This window comes from Oryctolagus cuniculus, chromosome 12, assembly GCF_051225735.1.
Source record: "Oryctolagus cuniculus isolate XC-2025 breed Fujian yellow rabbit chromosome 12, ASM5122573v1, whole genome shotgun sequence".
Classification (NCBI taxonomy): Eukaryota; Metazoa; Chordata; class Mammalia; order Lagomorpha; family Leporidae; genus Oryctolagus; species Oryctolagus cuniculus.
In genome coordinates, this window is record NC_142878.1 from 6,211,131 (window position 1) to 6,233,811 (window position 22,681).

A 22,681-nucleotide genomic window follows, 5' to 3' on the forward strand; every position below is an offset into this window, starting at 1 on the left:
GGCTTTACTACTGAGGTCTATAAAGCATTTAAAGGGGAACTCCCCTACTTTCCAAACTATTGAAAAGGATGGAGCTCTGCTGAACTGACTCTATGAGGCCAGCACCACTCTGAAACCAAATCCAAACAAAGACATTACACAAAAAGAAAACTACAGACAGATAAATGCCTTTCATGAAGATAGATGCAAATATTCTCAACTAAATTTTATCAAACCAAATCCAACACTACCTCAAAAAGATCATATATGGGGCCGGCGCTGTGGTACAGCGGGTAAAGCCGCGCCTGCAGTACCAGCATCGCATAAGGGTGCCGATTCAAGTCCCGGCTGCTCCACTTCCAATCCAGCTCTCTGCTATGGCCTGGGATAGCAGTGGATGATGGCCAAAGTCCTTGGGCCCCTGCACCCGAGTGGGAGACCCAGAAGAAGCTCCTGGCCCCTGGCTTCAGAACGGCACAGCTCCAGCCGTTATGGCCAGTTGGGGAGTGAACCAGTGAATGGAAGACCTCTCTCTCTCTCTCTCTCTCTCTCTCTCTCTGCCTCTCCTTCTCTCTTGGTGTAACTCTTTCAAGTAAATAAATAAATCTTTAAAAAAAAAAAAAGAGATTACATATCACCAGCAAATGAGATTTATCCCGGAGATGCAAGGGTGGTTCAACATTTGCATATCAATAAATATCATAAATCACATCAACAGACTGAAGGACAAAAACTATGACCACCTCAATGGACACAGAAAAAGCATTTGATAAGAGTCAACTTACTTCCATTTCACCAAATTCAAATTTCTGACATGGACATCTGTGCTGACCTGAATCCAAACAGCTGCAGGACTGGTCAACCAGGAGAATTCAGCGTAATCACAAACCACTTCTCCCTTCAGTTTCACTGAGGCATCGCAACCTTGGCGAATGCCTGCTGCTGCCGCCATCTCTCCCGTTTCAGTCCAACCACACCCCCCTCCTGGTGAAGCCCTTCACTGGCGCCAGAGCCACCTCACCTAAACTTCAACTACAACTCCAAGAAACGCCACCTGAAACTGCTCTTGCCGTGGCTGCACTTTCTATTAGCTATTCACACACGTGACAAACTCTTTCTCGACACTGTCAAGTCCCGAAAGATAATGACTGTGCTGATTTATCCTCAGGGCCTCAGAATTGCTCGTCTGGAACCACTTGAACCTCATAGAGCCATGGAAAGAAAAAAAAAAAAAATCAGTGATATGACACCAAAGATATTATTCTAGAAATTAGAAGCTTGGCTTTATTGCTTTAAAAGTGGCCAAAATAACCATAGCCAATATGTAGTAGAGTTTACTTCTCTCTGAGATCAGACCCTTTTGGAAGGTTCTACTCCCTAAGCTGGCCCAACAACTCAGCTTCCCACGGTGGTGCTCTTGTTCAAAGATGGCCCAACAGTTCGCATGCATAAAATGGGAAGGAGGCATTACAAAGCCACTAAATTCCTTCAAAGGTCACACAGGGCAGCTTCACACAACCATTTCATTCTTAAACTTTAATCCAGAACGTAGTCAAATGCCTACACGTACCTGCAGGAGGAGCTGGGAAACAGTCTAGTTCAATGCCCTCATGCTTACCTAAAAGAGATAGGAGAAGAGGGGATCAAAGGGCAATTCTAAATTCCTGCCACAGACTTTACATTGTAGAAATTCCCCTCCTAAGGTGCTTATTCTTATGTACTTTTTTCTACAAAGTATATTCTTATTGTTATAACAGTATTATTGAGTTACAATTTAGAAAACATGGAATGTATGCTTTTAACGTGTGCAATTCAATGGTTTTCAATATATGCACAGAGATATGCAGCAATCACCACCATCTAATTTCAGAACACTTCCATCTCCACAAAAACAAACTGTGCTGTTCACAATGATTCCCTGTTCTCCCTTCCCCAACTCCTGGCAACTCTTAACCTAATTCCTGTCTCTATGAATTTGCCTGTTCTGGACATTTCATATAAATGGAATCACGCAATACGTGGCCCTAAGTGTCTGGCTTCTTTCATTTAGTAGAATGTTTTCAAGGTTCATCTATGTTGTAGCATATATTGCTATTTCATTCTTAGGACAAAATAGTACCCGTTGTGTGGAGGAACAGCATTCTTCGTATGCAGTTGATGGACTTTTAGTTCCTTCTACTTCTTGATGATTATAAACAATGTGGCTAAGAACATTCCTGAGGATATTTTTGTGTGAAAATACATTTTCAATTTTCTTGGGTATACACAAAATCATGAAATTACTAGGTTATATGGTAACTCTATGTTTAACATTTTGAGAAACCTCCAAAATGGTTTACAAAGTGGTTACACCATTTCACAGCTCCACCAGCTATGTATGAAAATTCCAGTTTCTCTACTTACTCATCAAGACTTGTTACAGTGTGTATTTTTCAATTTTAGCTATCCCAGTGAACGTGTAGTAGATTCTCAATTTGCATTTTCCTAAACACTAATGATATTGAGGATCCTTTCATGTGCTTATTGGCCATTTGTATATGTTCTCCCAAGAAAAATGACTGTCCAAATCCTTTGCTCATTTTGATTTGGTTATGTGTCTTTTTGTTATTCCATTGTACTTCATGTACTCTAAACGCGAGTACCTAACTAGATGTATGAAATGAAAATATTTCCTCCCATTTGTGGGTTGTGTTTTATTTTCTTTTTAAAAGTTTTTGTCTGTTTATTTGAAAGGGAGAGACAGAGATCATATCCATTGATTCACTCCCCAAATGCCCATAAAAGCATGGGCTCCCCTGGGGGAGGCTGGCATCCTAATTGGTGTCTTCACCACTATGCCAAACAGCTGACTTATTTTCTTTTTTTCTTTAATTTACCTATTATTTTACAATTTGGAGAATATAAAGATATTATCTTCCTCCGTCCCTCCCACTCTTCACTCCCTCTCTCTCCCTTTCTCTCTTTCCTTCATTCTTTCTTTTTTCTTCCCTTTTTGTTTTTTCTTTCTTTCTTTGTTTTTTCCTTATTTTACTTTTTAAGATAATGTATTTTTAGCTTACATTACAGTCAAGGCCTAATGCTCCACTAACAAGTAAAAAGTAGATACGTGGGAATATAGGGAATAAAGATGACCATTACAGTAAAATTTTAAAGTAATCACAGATCATTAAATCTATAGCAGTATAATATTCTTAACCATTGATTTGACAAAGATATAAAAAAGTTTGATAAAAAAAACTATGTGCAGCAACAGTGATACACACAGGCATTTCTTTCTTTTCTTATTTTTTTTAATTTGAGTACTCATATTTAAGGTAGAACATGTGGTTTTGTCTTTCTATGTCCAGCCTATTTCATTCAACATGATGTCAGTTGCATCCATTTTGATGCAAATGGTGGAATTTCATTCTTTTTATAGCTGAGTAGTATTCAGTTGTGTGTACATATATATGTATAAAATACACAGACACATATATAATACAAATATAACATTTTCTTCATCCATCCATCTAATGATGTACACTTTGGTTGATGACGTATTTGGCTATTATGAACAGTGCTGCTATAAACATAGCAGTGCAGATATCTCTTTGACACAACATGTTCATTCTCTTGGGTATATATCCAGTAGTGAAATTGCTGGATCATATGGCAAGTATATTTCTAGTATTTAAGGATTAAATTTAATAAATTAAGAATTTAATCTCTATACTGTTGGCCACAGTTTGCCCTATTTTTTAAGACTTATTTATTTATTTGAAAGACAGAGTTTTATATATATAGAGAGAGAGATCTTCCTTCTCTGATTTACTCCCTAATGGCTGGAGGTGGGCCCATCTGAAGCCAGGAGCTTCTTCTGGGTCTCCCACGTGGGTACAGGGGCCCAAGCACTGGGGCTATCTTCCGTTGCTTTTTCAGGCACACTAGCAGGGAGCTGGATCAGAAGTGGAGCAACTGAGACTTGAACCAGTGCTCATAGGATGCCGGCACTGCAGGAGATGGATTTACCCACTATGCCACAGTGCTAGCCCTCGCCCTAATTTCTTGATGCTGTCTTTGAAATACAAAAGTTTTTCACTTATATAAATTTGCCTGTTTTTATTTTTTTGATTTTGTTTTTGGTGTATATCTAGAAAAACATTACCTAATTCAGTTTTATGGTTTTAGTTCTTATATTTAGGTCTATGATCCATTTTTTAAAAAGATTCATTTGAAAGGCAGAGTTACAGAGAGATAGAGGCAGAAAGAAAGAAAGAGGTCTTCCATCCACTGGTTCATTTCCCAGATGGGCCCAACAGCCAGAGCTGGACTGACCCAAAGCCAGGAGCCAGAAGCTTCTTCTGGGTCTCCCCTGTAAGCACAGGGGCCCAAGGACTTGAGCTATCTTCAAATGCTTTCCCAGGCTATAGCAGAGAGCTGGATTGGAAGTAAAGCAGCCAGGACTCTAACGTGTACCCATATGGGATGCCAGCACTACAGGTGGCAACTTCCACCCACTAAGCCATAGCACTGGCCTCTATGATCCATTTCGAGATAATTTTTGGATACACGGTGGAGTAGGGAGTCTAAATTTATTCTTTTGCAGGTGGATTTTGAATTGTTCCAATTTTTTGAGGCGACTACTCCTCTGCCCACTTATTTTGGCCCCCTTGTCAAACATCCATTGACTATACATGTGAAGCTTTATTGCTAGATTCTCAATTCTATTCCATTGATCCAAATATTTATCTTTAGGCTAGTATCACACCATCTTGACTACTATACCTTTATAGTAATTTTTCAAACTGAGAATTATGAATATTGCAACTTTGTTCTTCTTCAAGATTGCTTTGTTTGGGTTATTCTGGGTCCCTTGAGTTTTCATTTAAATTTTTAGGAACAGCTGGACAAGCCACAGAAAAAAAGCAACTTGCTTTTTAAAAGGGATTGTATTGAATCTGTAGACCATTTTAGGGAGTTTTGCCATCTGAACAATATTAAGTTTTCCAACTCACAAACACAGGATTTCATCCCAATTATTTAGTTCTTTGTTAATTTCTTTCAGTAATGCTTGGTAGCTTTTAGTTTATAGATCTTAACTTCTTTGTTAAATGTATTCCTATATATTCTATTCCTTTCATTGTCAGATTGCTAGTATTACAAATGGAATTTGTTCATTGCTATTTTTATTATTAATTTTTGCATATTAGTCTTGTATTCTACAACTTTGCTAAACTCATCTACTACTTCTAATAAGAACTTAATGGCTTCCTTGGGATTCTCTGTGAATAAAGTTCATGTCATCTTCAAACAGAAATACTTTTATTCCTTCCTTTCCAGTCTGGGTGGGTGTTTTTTGTATTTGTAAAGTCTTCCTGATGGACTGATCCTTTTATTATTATAAATTGTCTTCTTTGTCTATAGTAACAACTTTTGTCTTTAAGTCTATTTCATCTGAATTAACAGAGCCACCCCAACACTCCTTTATTTACTGTTTGCCCAGTGTGCTTCCATCCTTTCACTTACAATCTATTTGTGTCTTTGAATCTGCAGTGTGTCTCCTTCGGTGGGCATTTGTTCTAGCAGTTAGGACTCCCACATCCCATATCTGAGTACCTGGGTTCAATACTCAGTTCTGCCTCCTGATTACAGTTTCCTGCTGCTGCAGAACCTGGGAGTCAGCAGTGATAGTTCAAGTCACTGGATTCCTGCCATCCACATGGGGGACTGGGATTACATCCTAAAAGACTCCCTGTGGTACTTCTCTTGGGGCAGTTCTGCTGGTCACATCGTCACAGTTTTGCTTCCCTGGGAATAATGCTTTTCTCCTTTTGTTTTTACAGGATAGTTGCATTGTGTATAAAATTCTGGGTTGACAGCTTTTTGTTGTTCCTTTGAATATGCAAATCATTGCCCTTTTCCCTTCATGGTTGCTGACAAAAAGTCAGCTGTTAATCTTATTGATTATCCCATGATTCTCTTGTTGTTTCCAAGATCCTCCCTTCGTCTTCTGACAGTTTGTGATATTCCCAGGTGTGGTTCAATTTGACTTTGTTCTACTTGGATTCCACTGAGATTTTTGAATGTGCATTTTAATGTTTTCTTTTTCATATTGAGGAAGGGAGTTCTGTCATTATTTCTTATATTCTTTTATCCCTCTTTTCCCTCTCTTCTTCTTGTGTGACTCCCATTATGTGTATTGAGTACATTAAATAATGACCCACAGATTTCTGAGTGTCTGTTCATTTTCATTCACTCTTCTTTCTTTTTGTTCCTCAGACAAGAAAGTCTCAATTGAACTACTTTTAGGCTTACTAATTCTTTCCTCTGTCAGTTCATACCTGATGTTGAGTATTTCTACCAAACCTTTATTTCAATTATTTTATATTTCAATTCTAGAATCACTATTTTTTTCTTTCAAAAACAGTTTCTGAACACCGAAATTCTTTATTTAGTAAGACATCAGTTCCATATCTTCCTTTAATTCTTTGAATGTGCTTCTCTTTGGTTCTTGTAACTTATGTGAGTAGTTTACTTAATACTTTTGTATCACTAAGACCATCACCTGGGCTTCTTCAGTACAGTTTCTATTTGCTGATATTTTAATTGTTTCTTTTGTTGAAAACTGGACATTTTGTTAAATATACATTTATATATATAATATGATTATATTGTAAATAGAATTCTCCCATAGTTTATTATTGTACAAGTTTTTTTTTTATGTTGCTGCTGTTTTTTGTAGTCTTTTCCATGTATGGCCACTTAAGTCTCTGTTTATATACTCAGTGGTAGCTAGGGATTAAGCAGAGATTTCTTTAAATTACTTCAACTAATAAGTCTACAGAAATTACCAAGGAGCTGTGGCAGAAGAAAGGACATTATAAAGTCTCATAATGCTGTCTTAGCCCTCACTTCCTGCCTAGGTAGAACCTCAAGGTCAGTTGAGGATTAGAGACTACCGTCTTCTCATGTCTTTTATGAGCATGTGCATAACCCTAACTTGCATGTAGTCTTCAAGATTCCTAGAAATATGTTGGAGTTTTCAAAGCCTTCTACAGAATCTTGTTTCCTGACTTTTCAAGTTTTGTTTTATTTTGCTTTAGCCTCTTCTTATTCTCAATGTTATTACCACTTCAGACAGCTACTATGTTCAACAACTGCCACTGACTGTTTTGGCTAACAGCTTAGCAAAGAGGCTTTTTGAACAGTATGAGCTCTGAGGAAAGTCAGGAGCAAGCTATGAGATGAGTCAAATAGCAAAAGTTTTTTGGGGCCTTTATGGATCTTCAACCCCATTCTTCTCCCTTCAATGAATATCAGGCAGCTTGTTATCAGAGCTACCATGCTTATGAAGCTGTTCATTTTCCAGACCTTCATAGGACTCGGGGGAGTAGCATCAGAGAAGGGCAAGTTAAAATGCTACAATGCACATTGTTTTTACCAAGAATCAGGAATCTTTCTTGAATAAATACTTCTTCAGTTCACTAGAAATCCTTAGTTAATTTCCAGAGTTCTGAAAAGTTGCTTCTGACAACTTTTCCAGTGTTTTTATTGCCTTTATGAGGAGTGTACTTTTTATGTCCTCACTTCCATTCCAGAAATGATTTCTCAGAGGTTTCTATTTTAAGCTAAATAAATGTAATCCTTAAAAATTTGTAATCATCACATGAATAGGGTCAAAATATAACTATGGCAAGGGAATAGTGTTCCTTTTGATGTCCAAAATAGTTGCTAGTCAAATCCAGAATTGAGTTGCTTCAGAAATTCTCATACAGAAAACCACTTGAAAATGATTATCTGAACTTTATTAGCACAGCAATGCTTATCTTTCAAGCATTTTAATTTCCACAAATATTTACTTATGGATTTTATGCTACATAAAAGGATCTGTGCTAGTGGCAATGAAGATCCAAAGATGTAATACATAGGGTGTGCTCTGAAAAGACTGGAAGAACACGCACAACCCAGGAGCTAAAGACAGACCTCTCATGCCTCTCCTTTGTTCTTAGGCAATACTAACTTAGAGATAAAACAGGATCCCAGAAACGTTTTTACAAAACTCTATTCCTTGCCTCTTATCCCATCTGTAATTTTCAGAAACTGCAAATCTCACCTTCATACCCTTCCCTAATTCCCCTCCTGAGTTCTTCTTAGATATTCCTCTCTTGGAGACTGCCCAACCTAGTGGACGCCACGCCTGAAGAGAGAGGAGAGAATTAGAATGTGGAAGTTCCTCCTGCTGGAAGGAGGTGTAATGGGCTATCTAGCCAGAGCCTGAGCTCCATAAATAAAGGGCCCATTTTCATCTCCTCTCCAAGCAGACTATGATTCTTCCTCTAGAAAGTAACTCCACGCCCTACTTGGTGTGACCTCCGAACTCAAGTGGAGAAAGACCTTAGCTCCACTTACTAGAGCCTCAAGCCTTCAGACAGTATTCACCAGTCTCTGTCTGACATATAAGATGGGAATAGTAATGACTACCCCTCGTAGTTATATAAATTAAATGAGAAAATATTTAAGTACTCTGACTCACGGAAAACCTTCCAACAATGCTTATTTTTCTTTGCAAAATGTGGAATTTCTTTTTTGTAACTTCATCCCACAGGTTCTACGGCTATATGAAGACAGCTCTTGAGCCTCGATGTTATGTCAATTCCAATATCACCTCCTATGAGAGGCCTTCCACGACCACCCAGTAGTGATGATAGTGATGACTCTCTGTCATTCTCTTTCCTGTCTCTCAGCTGGCCAGTCATCCCAATCTTATCCAAGAGCTGGGAGATTTGCTGGGACCCAGAACTTTCTGTGTTAAAACCATGACAGTCCTGAGCAAACCAGGAACAGTTGATAACTTTATCATCAACCTACTTTGGTTTTGTTTTTTTATCATCTTTGCCTTTGTATATTATTCAGTTTATTTTGTTTTTTTTTTTTTTTTGATTGATGGCTTTCTCATATCCTTCAAACTAAAGTGTAAGCTGCTCAAGGGTACAGCAGGAGTTTGTGTAGTTCCCAGGTGCATTTAGATGCTCCAAACACTCCTTGGCAGAAGATAGGCACTAAATAACTACTTGTTGAAACTCTATGAATTGTTAACTAATTGATTAATTTTCTAAAATGAACACCTTCTTATTCTACAGATTTCATTACATAAACATAGAAGAAATACAAAATTGAATGTAATGCCACAATTAATAAAAAAGCATTTTGCACAGTTATGGTGACTGAATGAATTATGGGCCTCTAAGTCTGTGTGGAGTGAGGACTTCAGGCAGCTGTGTTCTTTTTCTTCTGATCCAGAACAATACAATGAAAAGGAATTCCCTGAAATGTAGGTGTTTCTACCATTTACCCTGGAATGCAGGCTCTAGCCAATAGAAGCTCATCTGCAAATACAAGGTTAGATCTGCTAAGAGAAAGCTCTCCTTCCACATCACACGCCCTTTACGGAAGCAAGCACATTACTTGTAAAACCATAATTATTTAAAATATTCCACAAGGATGAAAGAGGCACAAATGTTAAAACACAATCTGAGACCATATATTTGGACTCTAAAATGAGCCAGATGAAGATGATGCCCTTTCCCTGACTATCAGTTTACTATATAAATGGGAAGACATAAAGTAGTTTTAGATTTAATTAAAGTAATTGACTGAATTGCGTTTTGTAGTCGTGATCACCATTAACACTCTTGACCTCTCTGTCGCATAGATGTGCTACAGAATTTTTCCAATGGATATTTATTATGAATATTATCATCAATAAGCACCATCAACATATGAAAATTAATCTTAACTTCTTCATGGAAGACTGAAGGAGCAACCAGCTGCTGAAAACCATCCATTCTAAATCATTTTTTATCGATTCAACATGGCCAGACCTCAAGTACAACTAACAGGGAATTTTATGTGTGTAGGCAAGTTTCTATATATAAAATATATAATTTTGTTTCATATCTAACTCTGGTTACATTCATAATATAACCATATTTTCCGGAGCCCCAGAACACACTTGCTATTTTAAGCGCTCATTGTGCAGTCCCCGCTGGCTTGTTTCATGTCCACGTGGCTGTGCAGCGACACATGGACTTTTGGTCTTACTTTGACTGCTTAAAAGGAGCTTAATAAAAAGACAGGCTTTGATGCGTCCAAAGAACTCACTCCACAGGTGTTCTAAGCTGGGCTAACTTGTATGTAGAACAAACAATTAAGCTCTGGAATTTGAGACTCTAAATTGTATCAGTTGAGCACCTGTCCTGAAGGGAGGACAACACCTTTCATTACATTTCTCCAGGGCATGGCAGGCCCTGAGCTGGGTAGAGTTACAGCAGGTCCTATTCAGGCTTGCTAAGTGAGATGCTGTCCCTCTTTCTGTTAATGCTGCCATGGGCTCCAAGCTGAATGTTTATAGAGAATGTCTCCATCTCTATCACCATATCTATTAACCTCCATAGATGGCTACATAGCGCTTCCCACTTCTATGTCTTTACTGAGTGCCTCCCACAACACAGACACAGTGATAAAGGTTTTAAATACAGTACAGTACCCAGTCCTTCAACAACACTGCAAGGCTTAGAAAGGCTGAGAAAACACCCAAGGTCATCGAAGTTTAAGTGGTGGTATCAGAATTCAAAGCCAACTTGGCTGGTCCCCACAGCCTCCAGTCTTGAATACATGCTCTCTTGTGTGCAGCCTCCAGGTTGTCACAGGCTCTGAGGTCTCTACTGATCTCCTTTCTAGGTTTTCCACTTGGCCTCTCCTTTCTCTCTCTAAGGAGCTTCCTAGTTAAACTTTTCCATGTCCATGATGGTCCCCGTCACTATTCATGGACCACCAATTTTAAAACTTGCCTCTCTGAGCAGATCTCCCTCTGATCCTCCAGACCTGGAAATTCAGCTTGCTGCTCCCATATCCACTGGAGGAGTCCATTGGGTTGCCCAACGCTGCACTTCCAGAACAGACCAATGTCAGCATCTTCCACAGTAAGTCTGCTCCTCCTCCAGTGTTGCTAGCCTGGCAAGGGCAGCACCCTCTATCCAAGAAACCCTTTGGGAAATCAGGCTAATCACCAGGCTCCTCCATCTTCCCTTCCTTCTCTTCCTCATCAATATCCTGACCTCTCAAGTTGTTCTCTTCTGTCCATCTCTGCCAATAATGCAGTTGAGCAATGGAGAGAGACGGCTATTGACTTCAGGTCATCCTGTTCCCTTATCCCGGCTTTCTTTTTTTGTGTATTAAGTAATGTAGCCCCTTTCTTTTTGAGAGATCCTTAGACCACAAATGCCTTGCATTCCTTTCACATCTTTGCTAAAATGTCGTCTTCACAGTGAGGCCTTTCCTGGCCTTCTCAACTCAGTAGTTCCCATTTTCTGCTTGAATTTTCTCAAGGCACTTACCTGGTATGTTACTGGGCAAGCACTTCAAAAACTCATGGAAAATGAAATGAAAAGATAAGTTTATCTTGATGCAAAGATATGTTGAAATCCATGCATAGATTTTGCATACTATACATTTTCCATCAGTTGTTTGAAGACCCCCTCATATTCATTTCTTTCCAGGTTTGTTTCCAGTCTTCTCCCTTTAAAATTATGCTCCATTATACTATGGATGTCTGTCTTCCATTTACTGTCATATAACAACTACCTGTAACTGCACTCAGCACCCAGAGGGCACCCAAACATTTAAATAATAAATGGAAATATGAATATATATGCTACTTTTTTCTTAAGATGTATGTATTTATTATGTAAAATATAAAACGACTGCTGACATTTTGTTTTGCCAAACAATCCTATCACAAATATTCACAATCCAGCCGGCGCCGTGGCTCACTAGGCTAATCCTCCACCTTGCGGCGCTGGTACACCGGGTTCTAGTCCCAGTCTGGGCACCGGATTCTGTCCTGGTTGCCCCTCTTCCAGGCCAGCTCTCTGTTGTGGCCAGGGAGTGCAGTGGAGGATGGCCCAAGTGCTTGGGCCCTGCACCCCATGGGAGACCAGGATAAGCACCTGGCTCCTGCCTTCAGATCAGCACGGTGCGCCGGCAGCAGCGCGCCAGCTGCGGCAGCCATTGGAGGGTGAACCAACGGCAAAGGAAGACCTTTCTCTCTGTCTCTCTCTCACTGTCCACTCTGCCTGTCAAATATATATATATATATATATATATATATATTCACAATCAAGATTCAAGTGAAACCCAACCTGAAGCAACTAACTGGCTCTTTCTGGCCTGCCACTGCCTCACAGCTGTGTATCCCTGCTGTTCAAGCCACACAGACCAGGCAGACAAGCCAGGCATGAGGGAGAACCAACCACCTCTTCACACAAGACACGGCATTCCCATTGAACCAGGAATCACTGAACATTTCAACGGATTCCTTGTTTGCTCCTAGAATTTGTAATTGCAATCTGGATGGATCAGGAAATACAGTGATCATGGCTGTCACAACCATCAGCCCTCCATCTCCAGGAAATGGATCATTCCTTGCAGGGTGATGGAGACATTTCACAAACCCCTCCCTGTCTTGACAAAGAGAGAAGTAGCCTCTTTGGACGCCAAAAGATCAGAATATTCAGAAACACTTATTGCTCAGAATATTGAGCATATATAGTCACCCCAACAAAAAGGGGTGATTTTTTACAATACTCTTGGAAACAGAAGTGATGATAGCAATTAGAATAGCAGCCAGCATATATTAATTCCTAACCATATATCAGACAATATACATAGTCTCATTGAACCTTCACAACATTTCTAGTGGGTAGGTAGTTTGTTCTCCCTATTTCGTGGATGAGAAAACAGAATTAGTGGGCTTAAGTAATTTGTCCGATTTGTTTGGCTATTCCAAAGTTTGTGTTCTTTCATAACTCTGTCTTTCAACATGAAAATTAGAATCATCCAATCCCTTCAAAAGATGTAAAAGCTAATTTCATCACTGTAAGGATGAAAAGAGAGCTTTATAAACATAATGGTAAAAAGAAAAATATAGAAGTCACCATCTAAGAAGTGTTTTAAAGGATAAAACTGATGTCAATATGAACTGGGATCATCAGATTGGGTTTCACAAAGGAGGTGACATCAGAATAGGAAGAGATTGAAAGAACAGAGTCACGAAAGATTTTTCCAAAAGAGGAGCAGCTAAAGAGAACTTGGTAGAGAAGCTCATGGGGCACCTTTGGAGTTAAACAGGACATCACAGCAGGCATAAGGTGTTTAGATGAAGCATTGCTTCCTGAACTATTCAATGATGGTTGTTGTGTGCAGACGGCCATTGATTCTGATCATGTTTGGAAGGTGTTAGGTTAAACAAATTTTTTCACAATTTCCCAGGGCCTTTTGTGAGGTTAATTGCATTATGAATCTCAGTGAGATGAAGGATATAGAGTGGGTTTGTTGTACCAATTTATTTGACCAGAGGATCCTCCCTAGCTTTTTGTCTTTATTGGGTAAACTGGCCTGCTGCAAAATCCCTGGACCATAACAGTCAGCAAGTTGATAGAGACTGTCCTGGAGAGAGCCAAGGTGGCTCTACTAAGGAGCTCTGAAGTTGCAGCCCTGGGGATCTGGGGGAGGCTCTGTATGGAGGCAGGACAAGATCAATTCTTAGAGATCTTTTTCTGGCAGGAAAGACACACGTCAGACCCAGAAGAAACAAGAGCCCCTGTGATCCAGTGGAAGGGCACTAAGGGTCCAAACTCAACTGAAAAGAATGGCCTCTTCATCCACTGTTGTTTCTCCAGGTGACCATTACCCCAGCTCTCGTGCCCTCATCCCTTCTCCAAAACTGTCAGTGAACCCCTTCTTCACAGGCAGCAGGAAGAAACTGGGCACTGGGAACCCTTGTGATGATGCCAACAGAAACCTCCACTTTTCAATCTGACTGATCACTCATTTTCGTGCTGTAACCCTTCATTAGGCTCCCTTACTCTTTTTTTTTTTTTTTTTTTTTTTTTTTGGACAAGCAGAGTTAGACAGTGAGAGAGAGAGAGACAGAGAGAAAGGTCTTCCTTCAGTTGGTTCATCCCACTAATGGCCGCTACGGCCGGTGTACTGTGGCCTGCGCGCTGCGCCGATCCAAAGCCAGGAGCCAGGTGCTTCCTCCTGGTCTCCCATGCGGGTGCAGGGCCCAAGCACTTGGGCCATCCTCCACTGCACTCCCAGGCCACAGCAGAGAGCTGGCCTGGAAGAGGGGCAACTGGGACAGAACTGGCGCCCCAACCGGGACTAGAACCCAGGGTGCTGGCGCCGCAGGCGGAGGATTAGCCAAGTGAGCCACGGCGCCAGAACCTCCCTTACTCTTCATACTAACAATAAAACACTTCCCCTGACCCAGAGGACCTATAAGACCTGGCCATTGTCCACCTCTCCTCTATGCCTCCTGCTGTTCTCCCCTTTGCTTACATTCCCAGGGGCACAGCAGGTGTCTTCCTTCCTTGGATTCTTTTGACTGTAAGCTCCATGAGGTCGCTGGAATGTCTGTTTCTGATTATCAGAGAAAGAAGCATGCAACAGGAGCTCCATACCTGCTTTTGAGTCAATGGGTAGATGAGTAGTTCATTCCTTGGATCAGAAGTGATGTGTTTGGAAAGCTTGTTAGTGGATACCATCAACATGTAGTCTAATCCCCAATATCAAGATGAAAACATTATGAAACAAAAGCTTTTGACTGCACATATAGTCCTTTCTGTTTGACCGCTCTTGTGTTTCTGTGGATCAGAGCCCTCAGCTGCTAAAATCATACTTGTCACTTTTCATCAGGGAGAAAAAGCCAGGATCCTTGGTCACTTTAACCTTTTCCCTATTCACTGATCACCCCACAGGAGGCATCATCACATATCTGATTCATGTACATCTTCCACATTTTAATTTCCTTTCCTAACTGCTAACACCTGTCAAATTATGAGACAGTTAGTCCATTTCTACTCTGAATTCTTAACGTTACTTGGCAATAATTTCAGATTGATTTCCATCAGGAAAGTCCTTTCAAATACCTTTTCCCACTTCAGATGTTAAGGTGAATTTAATTGCCCGTGCAGGTAAAACCACTCCCATGGGCTTTGTACATTTCAAAAGAACAGTCCAGACATTCAAGACCTCCCATATCTACCTTTCTCTTCTCAGTTGTTCAGTGAAGGTACACTTCAGCTATTCTGAGTTCTAACGAGTTTCAATTCTGAGACTCTCAAACCATTTTATGTGTACTGCTGTTTCCCATTACCCCAACTCTTCTCATTTCACTGGGTTGCTTGTGCTGCTCACAGGTTCCCAAGCCTACCCACTCGATGTTTCAGGCTAAGTAGGGCTGTTAGACACTGGTTATACATCAAGGAAGTAGGTGGGACATTTTATGCCCTTAAGCTGGTTTTGTCATTGTCACTCCTTAAACATATTTGTGGGGTAGACCAATGGACCCTTTGAGTCTCCTTCAGAAGGAAATCTCTCCTTTATTAAAGCAGATAAGCCCAAGGACATAGGTTTGAACACTGACCTGACAGCTCTGCTGTACCCATACACTCCATTGCTTTGCTTCTGCAGGTCAACCTCCCCTGATGACTCAGCCTTGGGCACCCCTAGGAGGCTTTATAACACACCTGAAACAGCTAGGAAAGATTTCTCTGCAGTGTCAGGTTGCCACTAAGGCCAGAAGTGGGAACACCTCCAGGCACCTGATCTGCTCTCAAGCTTGGCTTATAGTGCTTTATCTTGGGGACAGTCTTAAAATGAATGACCTATTTGGCTGCCCTCTGCTTTCCCTCTGTCTCTTAGAAACACCCAGAACATTCTCTGAGATGCCTGGAGGTAAATTAAAAGTCCTACTCATTTATGTCTGCCGCCCACCAGCACTCAAACAACATCAGCACGGACCTTTGGACATTGCCCAGATAAGTTATTTCTGATCTAGTGACCTAAAGGTGAATTGTAGGTTACAGGTAATTACACTGGTGAGCCAAGTGTAAGGCAGCAACAAACCTTCCTATTTCATTCTGAAATACGTGAAACCCCTTAAGGGAGTCCACTGATTATACTAGAGAGGTTTGTATGAACCAACTAGGGTAAATAATTAGACTGTATTTTTAATTAATATTGGAGTGCCTTCTAGCACAATGATATTTAAGATTATGACAAGATTGGAGGCAAGTGGAGAAACAATCTTACTCTTGACAAAGCCAGGAAGGACAAAGAAAGTTTTGTCAGATTGGCAAAAAATACCCTCCAATTTTGGCAATCTTGTGTCAAAATTTCTGATGTGTTTAAAGGAAGTTTTCAATCTATAAATACTCTGTCTGCCAAGGTGAATATGGGTCTTTATTACCAAAAATAAACTGAAAAAAGAAAGACAGGTACTGTGCATTTCTAGTTGGCATAACTGCAAAACTTTTTTTTAATTATGTGAACTTTATAGGTATAATAACAATTAACACAGATTTCATAATGGGCACAATTTCAATTTTTGTTTCATTAAGCTTCATAAAAATATAGGCTTATGAAAAACCCAGTTCAATTAAAGCATGAACTTTTCATTATTTTTAACACATTTTACATATTTTAATTGATGGAAGTGCTATGTATTTTGCCAACTCAAAAGTTTTCACACTTCTTTAATTCAAACCAGCTTGATTTTTGCAATTCAAATAGACAGATTATTATTTGGTATTAAATGGAAACTAAATGGAGTAATAGTAAAAATTGTTAAATAGATCACATTGCATACATTATTTCCTAAAGAAATTTATTTTATACATTCAAAATACAGTAAATAATTTTTGTTGAACCCTAGTTAATCCTCACAACTCCCTACTGAGAAAGATGCTAATAGTCTACAAGGAATATTCTATAAAGAACATTTGAGAAATGGAGAAACCCAAGCTTTAAAAGTTGTATAACTTGTCCCAGGTCACATAGCAAGTGAAAGGTCAGAAAGCTAACATATGCACTGTGACCTACTGTTGTATCTTAATACAATAAGAAAATTGAGCTGGGCTTGTGTCTTTGTCCATCTTTGCTTATTTTTCCTGTGCTAGGCATATCTTAGGATCTCAATGAATATAGTTAGTGAATAATTTGCAGTCTACTTTCTACTAAACACAGTTTTATATATTTATCATCCGCGGTTTTATGTATTTATGGTCGAACAACACCATGTTAATCGTGAGGATCCCTAAGACATTTACATTAATAGTCACCTAAAGCTTCTTAGAGATATAAAATAATGTCCATGTGGGCCCTGAGCTGCACATTACTATTCCCAACTGTTGGCTGTGAGTTGACCTGGTCTATCTGTGTATCCCAGAGACAACTCACTATAACACATCCTAAATTAAATCAAAGTTTTCATCTTCTACCTAGCATTTCCCCTTCCCTGCCAAAGCTTTCCAACAAGAAGTTTGGGAGTCACCCTCAATCCCTGTTCCTCTTCACCTCCTGATGGTTATGACTATCCACTCTATGTCTTAAGTGTCTCTCAGTTCTATCTCTTTCCTTCCATCATCACTGCCTTAATTCTTACTCTTGTTTTCTAAACCCTAGATTATTTCAGCACCTTAGTTATAGGTGGCCTATGGGCCAGATTCTCACCATTGTATTTTTTCTCCCAGGTATCCAAGGTTACCTCTCTGAAACTTTCTAAAGACTGCTGGCAACTGTCCTTACACTAAAGTAGCATTTTCTACCATGAGATCCATAGAATGCTGTGTGTACAATAAGCAAGGAAAGACAAATAGGTTCAGGACAACCCTTTGGAAATTTATAATGCAGAGTAGCAACATATTAAAGGCTCTGAGATGTCTTTCAGAAAAGAACCATTGTAAATGGCATATCCTAGAGTTTCTCATATGGCCTCAAAACCCCTAGACTTCCAGATAATATCAACTGACATCTCAAGGAACCAGCCTTGTTGCAAGAATCATTTGGAACACCATCTTACCAGACACGTTAACTGGAGTATCAGCTCTCCTCTACCAAGTACCACTTCTTTACCCATCACACCATACTGGTAGGTGTTTCCAAGGCAACAACATACTCCTGTTTTGTCAAGTTAAACATGAAGTTCCTTTGAACTAGGATGTATTCTGCCAGCTTTTCAATCTAAAGGATCATTATTAATAACTTCAAGACCTAGCCACAATATACCTGTCTCTCTGAAGTCTTCCTCAAACCACTCCTTTGTGCTTGCTTGGCTGAGAGTCATCCTTCTAATTTTGAAGGCATTTGTTCATGAGTCCACTGTCCTGCAACATTATTAGGCACATCTAAATTTGTCTCTGGAGGATATAGCACAACACTTAGCATGTAGTAGACATTCAACAAATATTAATAGAAGATATAATTCATCTTATTCTATTCCATTGTCTTACATATAGTAAGTACCAACATATATTTATAAAAATGTCTCCAAAGAGGAAGAAGTGGTTTTAAAATCATGTAAACTATTCCTTTACTGCAGCTGAAACAAAGGGGTTTTCCAAAGGGATTTATATGCGTTTCCTTGTTGTGTTTCAGAAGGCTACATCCATTCAGCTAGTCCACTTACTTGTTTGGTTTCTCCTCCCCGCCCTCCAACTTCATGTATACCCTCTGTATTAATTGGCTTTTTGTTGCTATAATAAAACCCCTAAGGCTGGGTTACTTCATAAAGAAAAAAAGGCTGGTTTAGCTTACTGTTCTGAAGACTCAGGGCATGGGGCCAGCTTTCGTCCAGCTCTAATGAGGACCTCCTGGTAGATGACATCATCACAGCAGGAGCACTTGCAGAAGCCAGAGATCACATCTTGAGACAGGAACCCAGAGAGACATTCAGGGCTCAAGTTGGCTCTTCCTCGCTCAAGAACTAACTCAGGGTCCCGTGATCACCATCTTGCTCCTTTAGAGGATGGTGCTCCCAGCGACTAAGGTCCAACCTCTTAAAGTTCTCTCCACCTCAACACTGCCACACTGACAACTAAGCTTCCAATACATGAACGCTTAGGGGACAAACCTCACCCAAGCCACAGCATCCTCCATGAAATCTTTTGAACAGGATTTGGCTCTCCAACTCATGAGACATTTAAGCTGATGATCTGGGGGGAAGCTTGATCCAAATATGGCTATGGCAGCTACAGGTGGGGTCTTTGGGAAGTGATTGGATTGGGTTAGGTAGCTAGGTTGAAGCTCCACGACCAATCCTGCTGGCTCAACACATATTCACTGGCTCAACACATATTCCCTGCCTCTCTCCTGGCTCACCATGTGATCTTCACTCCACATGCATTCCACTTCCATCACATTTATCGGATGCCAGAACCATGAGGCCACCCAGTCTTGAGTGTGAACCTCCAGAACCATGATCTAAAATAAAGCTATTTCCTTCATAAGTAGCTTCCCTGAGTTATTTGTTATACTAATGAAAATCGGACTGATACAGTCCTAGTACGTCACTAGAAGAGAGCAATATTCCTGAAAGAAAAAGGGATATTTTGCAGCCATAGATGCCAGTGGGAGGTACTGACTGTCCTTGTCCGAGGGGTTTGGTACCATGTGAATGTCCTTGTCTGAGGGGCCCCTAGAGCTCTCAGAGCTTCCTTACTACTCATTGACAAGACAAGGTCCACAGAGAAAAAGCCATCAGCTAACTCTACATAGATCTGATGAACTTCACTCTCAAAAGCTTGCATTGAAAATTTTTAATGGTGCAGAAGATGTGGAAATGACTTTGCAACTTCCCAGCTGGGCAAGCTGTTTCACCTGCTCACCCTCCTCTGTCAGATAAGGATTAGTGAGGCTGCATTCCAAAACACTGGACTCCATGCCTGGCACATGGCAGGCAATCAAGAAAGGTGTATTGCGTTTGATTCTGATTTCTTCTGAGTTTTACAGTTTGTAAAAATAAAAAGGGGGACCACTGACACAAAATTAATAAGCAACTCAAAAATATGATACTAAGTATATTTTGGACACAACTATTTGTCTCTGCCATCCTCCGTGTTAAATTAAAAAAAAAATTAAAACACGCTCCTAGAAAAGCCCTCTTAATTCAACAGAACAGCATTCAAAATTGTGCAGAAAAGCCATACATTTAGATGCTGACTGATTCAAATTATTGCCCAAAGTTTAGCAATTTGAGACCTCAAGGTCACTAAGGTGAGGTCTGGATGAAGTCTGTGCATCTATGATTTTGTTCTGTCGTAGGAGAGTTAGGGATGCCAGTGGGAATCTAGCAGAATACAAGAGTTCTTTGTAAGGTTGGGACCTTTAGAATTATTCCCCATTATTTTGTAGGGGAGGAAAATGAATGAGGCAATTTAAACAGGGCAGCCAGAGTATAAACCACAGTTCCCGCTGGGGACTGGACCACGTGACACACAAAGAAGTTCTGGGGCACTCTGGGGTAAGGGCACCAGCTCTTAGGAGCACGGGTCCCCTAGCATCAGAGTTAATGAGGCCATTGGTTCTCTTATTTTCCTTCCAAGAGATTATCATGATCAATTTGCATGATGATTATGGAAAAATTAAATCACTATTCCCAAAGATCGAGTTAATAAAGGCCTTTGAGATTTTGAGCTTCCTGGAGGAGAAGGGTATACATGTCTCAAGAATGGAAGAAGTACTTGAGAAAAACTTGAGTTTGGATCTGTGAAGCAATGGTGACCCTCCCCCTCCCCTTTATTATTCATAGCATCTCATTCCTCAGTAAACCCTGGAGAACGGCTCTCCCTTAAGAGCATGTAATAAATTTAATACAAGTTCAAGGGGAAATGAAAGGAGTAGCAGGGACACAAAATGTCAGAAAGAAGAAGTGAAAGAACACAAATTTGTGGCAATCCTCTTGCGATTGAAAAGTCAGGTGCTCCTCCTTCTGCCCAGGGATAGATTCTACATTTCTAGATTCAGACTAAACGTCACCTGTCCTTTGACACTGAACCCCAGGCAGACATGCACAGCAACTCAATTCCGTGCCAAGGAGGGACAAATCGAGCTCTCAGGGTCTTACTGGAGGCAGCTGCTTCATAGACACAGCAATTCCTTTTGCAGTTCCTACTTTCTTCCCTCCCCCTTCTTTTATATTAAATCAGGTCCTGCTTTTTTCATTCTAGGATATTTGCACTCTTTACTCCCTGGAAAATTTTAGCCAATGGTGAACACATGTAACAACCTTGGCAGTTGCTTTGGAAGATAAAATCTGCGGGAACAGGTTGCATCCCACCTCCCCTCTGTGGGTCACAGTAGTCAAAAGATCAAGTGGGGAGATGGCAAGCAACAAGGCCCGCATCCTGTAGATTTCTCTTCTTGACACATTTTTAGCATCTAAAGTATCATTAAGTATAGGAAAAATACATGTTAGTATTCAAGTATTCAATATCACAACTCACTTTTCTTTCATGCTTTTCCCTATTTCACCTCTCTCACCTAATCCTGGGGACTCTCATGGGGATAAAAATGTCAGTTTCCTTCTTTTCTCATTTGAGCTGCCTCAGTTTCCCTCTGATCTTCTAAGCATAGTTTGTCAGCTCTCTCTCCCTCTCTCTCTCTCTCTGTCTCTCTCTCTCACACACACACACGCACACTCACACGTATCACTTAATGATTTACATGCAGCAAAACCAAAAAGAACAAAACATGATATTCTTTTGTGATTGACTCAAAGGAAGAAACATTTTAAGAGGACAAAAGAATATCATTGTGGTGAGTTTTTGCATTTCCTCCATGACTTAGCCATCTTTGCAATGACTAATCTCTTTGAAAACAGCACCATCATTTTATGCACACCAGTTAGTCTAACAAATAGAATCAGAAAAGACTGCATGCATAAGCACCAAACACAGGGCTGCCCAGCTGAAGGGCAGCTGGACACCATCATTTTCCTCTCCCACCAAGAGCAGCAGCAAATGAAAAAGGCAGCCATTTCACAATCCATCATTCACAAGGAGCAGTTTCCTGCTAACCATATTTGGTAAAGGAAGCTCAAGGTATAGGCGTTAGGAGAGCTTATAGTCTAGTGAAGTATCATTTCAGTAAAGAGTGATATAAATTATCTGGAAATCAATATTTTTGAGTAAAAAGGCAAGAAGTTGGGCAAAATGACTTCCTCCTCTACAGATTGTATATCTAGTCAATAACTTTGTAGCCAGTTTCTGACCAAGACAATTCTTTCTGCTGCCAACTCCTTGGTTTAAGTTGGATGCGCAATGCTTACTTACTTCCTACAGTGGTTTTATGGAGGAAGCTAACCCCGCAAGAGTCATGAGAAGCTCGGTGTGGGGACATGCTCAGCAGGGCTGGGCTCCTGCTCCTCTCTCTCCACACCTACAACTGGCCAAGCATAAAGTCACTGTTAACTTCCATCTTCCAACTTGTAGAGCTGGAGTCATGAGCCCCTTTCTCCAGTTAAGAAAAATGAGGCTCAAAGAAATGACTGCAGCTACTCTAGGCCCCTGGAAAGTTAATAAGTGACCCTCAGACCTCATGCCCTCCGGTGATGGGGCCCAAAGGAAGGAAGGTGGGGACAACAACAGGAATACCGTCATATTCAGTGCTAATCGCCAGTGCCCAGCACAGCACCCAGCCCCTGGTGGACCCTCCCACAGAATCTGTTGAGTGAACTCAGGAAGGAAGATTGGGGAACAGACTTCTTGAATAGGTCCAGGGGGTGTTTAGGGTAAAAGAGGGAAGGAGGCTCTCAGAGTCTTTACTGTGGTCCCCCTGCTGCTCCTGGGCAAACCACCATTCACCCCCACCCTCTGCCCTCTCC

At 40.5% G+C, this 22,681-nt stretch overlaps 1 long non-coding RNA gene across 20 annotated transcripts in view; it reads right to left on the minus strand.

Annotated features, from left to right (window-relative positions):
• The window catches only part of LOC103352191 (uncharacterized), a 185,912-nt gene that overhangs the window by 50,765 nt on the left and 112,466 nt on the right, over nt 1-22,681 (minus strand). For 15 of the 20 annotated variants that reach the window (XR_016218684.1, XR_016218693.1, XR_011380427.2 and 12 more), the window contains one exon: nt 1,550-1,597. The exons of 2 other annotated variants lie outside the window; for them this stretch is intronic. This is a non-coding gene — a long non-coding RNA (uncharacterized LOC103352191). Of the gene's footprint in view, nt 1-1,549; nt 1,598-18,087; nt 18,186-18,615; nt 18,725-22,681 lie in introns of all 20 variants that reach the window. 3 more of the 20 variants (XR_016218691.1, XR_016218690.1, XR_016218692.1) reach the window with 2 other exon arrangements.